Source organism: Dromiciops gliroides, chromosome 5 (assembly GCF_019393635.1).
Source record: "Dromiciops gliroides isolate mDroGli1 chromosome 5, mDroGli1.pri, whole genome shotgun sequence".
In the NCBI taxonomy this organism is placed as follows: Eukaryota; Metazoa; Chordata; class Mammalia; order Microbiotheria; family Microbiotheriidae; genus Dromiciops; species Dromiciops gliroides.
Window position 1 is genome coordinate 302,915,427 of NC_057865.1, and position 2,805 is coordinate 302,918,231.

Here is a 2,805-nt window from a genome sequence, read left to right on the forward strand (position 1 = left end):
CCATGTGGAGGAGGCCAGGGAGCAGCTTCTCTGAGAATCATGAAGATTGGAAGTATCTTGGAGAGAAAGGCTGGTTATTCCATAACTGGTTCCATTCAGCTAACTATGTGGTGGGAAAGAGGCTCTGATCAGCTACTGAGGCCTTCAAAGAGACCTGCCAGGTTCAGCTACCATCTCCTTGCCCCAGCATTCCCTCTGCAGTAATCAGGATGCTCCACAGGGTAGCCCAAGGGCTTTGTAAGAGGGCTGTTAGAGAATGAAGATATGGAAAGAGTTACTCTCACTGATACAAAGTGAAATAGGCTGAACCAAGTAAACAAGGTATAACTTCACTACAGTAGTGTAGATGGAAAGAAAAACCACAAAACAATTAAAAATGAATGTTACAAGGGCAGCTAGGTAGCACAGTGTATAAAGCACCAGCCCTGGATTCAGGAGGACCTGAGTTCAAATCCAGCCTCAGACACTTGACACTAGCTGTGTGACCCTGGGCAAGTCACTTAACCCTCATTGCCCTACAAAACAAAACAAAACAAAACACACAAAAAAAGTTACAAAATTATAAACAACAAACTTGGCCTCAAGAAGAGATAGGAGAAGACCTCTGCTGGCCCCCACCCCCATGCCTATTCCTTTGAAGAGGTCAGGGTCCATGGCAATGAAACATTTTGTATGTTTTCAGGGTGTTTTTAAAAAGAAATTGTTTGGTTTTGCTGTCCTTCCTCCCCTTATTCCCCTTTGTTAAATGTGCCCAGGGAGCTGATGTGGAGAGGCTGGGAAGCCTGCTTCCAAAAGTTTTATGATGACTTGTGATGATGCTGGAGCCTAAGTGCTGGTCTGATAACCTCGTGGCTGGAAGAAGGCTTTTTATCTAGGAGTACTTTAAGGAAGTAGCCATCAGAGCCTCAACCACTTTGCCTCCACCTGCTTCTGTGGTTTGGTTCCTTTGTCCCAGTGAGGGACAATGCTGTAAGGGGAGAGGCCATGTCCTTTTTCTCCCTGAGGAAATGGGGCCCTGTGAAGTAGACCTGAGTAGTTTGCTCTGCCTTGGTTTTTTAGTTCTAGGTAAAGGAGGTTAATCTGGAAGCAGTGGCTATCAGGACATTGAGTCTACAGAAATCCCAATGTCATAGGCTATTCTTGGTTCTGGAGCCAGCTCAGTAGAGCCAGCTCTGGTGCCCTCAGGAGTAGAGTGACCTTTTAGACCCGATCCAGGTGAGATGAGGATTCATCCTTCAGTCATGCCATATGTGGATGTGAACTCGGTGGGACTAATACTATGTAACAATTGTGCTATATGAGCCCACTCAGATTTATTCGAGGCAGGACAGAGTATGCCCCAAAGTTGGGAGAAAAGTATCTGTACTTTGTACTTACTAGTATGTGAAATAAATGTCTATTTATAAAAGCTAATTGATGTTAAGTAAGTGGAATTAGTGGTGCTACTCACTGGTGGCTAATAGAGTAGGAAACATAGCCCTTGGCGGCTTGAGATTATAGGAGTAGAGAACATTTCCCTAAACCCCTCAGGTTACCACCCCATAGAATACTGGTTCTGGGAAAATTAGCTCTTGGGGGGGTGTGTATTATCATATATTTGGGGTGGTCCTTTAGGAGAGGGAGGGATACAGGGAGCAATTTAGGCAATGTAATAAAAAGGTAACTGTAAAATTTGTTTAAAAAAAAGAGAGATCAATTGTGCATACCTTTCGATCCAGCAATACTACAGCTAGATTTATATCCCAAAGACATCCCCAAAGAGAGAAAAAGACCTATTTGTACAAAAATATATATAAATAAAAATGTTTATTATTTTAAAATATTAAAAAGAGATTATTGGGGCAGCTAGATGGCACAGTGGATAGAGCACTGGCCCTGGATTCAGGAATACCTGAGTTCAAATCTGGCCTCAGACACTTAACACTTACTGGCTGTGTGACCCTGGGCAAGTCACTTAACCCCAATTGCCTTACTAAAAAAAAAAAAAAAAAAAAGAGATTATTGCTGGGGCAGCTAGGTGGCACAGTGGACAGAGTATTGGCCCTGGATTCAGAAGGACCTGAGTTCAAATCCAGCCTCAGACACTTGACATTTACTAGCTGTGTGACCCTAGGCAAGTCACTTAACCCCAATTGCCTCACCAAAAAGAGAGAGAGAGAGATCATTGCTAATTTTGAAGAGAACTGTCACAGTTGAGTGGTATAGCTGGAGGCCAGAGTTCAAAGAATTGAATGAGATGAATAAGAATAATGGAAGTTCACACAAGGAAAGGAGACATTCTTTTCAAGGAGTTTGTCTATAAAACAGAAAGGAATTCTAGGGTTAAAATATAGCATAGACTATAAGCAGTAGCTTATATTCTATATAAAGGGTTGACAAGGTACAGTAAGAAATTTTTTAAGTATGAGAGAGACCGGTCAGGGGATTGGACAATTGGTCAAAAAGAGATTGAAAGGGACCCTTTGCTGGCACTAGGTTCAGGACCCTGTTGCATGGCCCATACACAGTTCCAGGTCACAGTCCCAGGGCAAAGAGGATCACTAGTGCTTTTAGCTGCAGGAGAGCAGGGGAACCTGGTCACAGTTATAGGGCCAACAGGAGTGCTGGAACTTGTGACTACAAGGGTAAGGATGAGAGCACAGGCCAAGGAGAGCAGTGCCTGCAGGAAAACAGCAACATAAAAAACCTGAAGCTTGTAGCATCCAGAAGGTTAAAAGGTTAAACTGTTTACATTCCTACATGGGAAGATGATACTTCTAACTCAGAACTTTCTCAGTATTAGGGCAGCTAAAAGGAATAAATTTA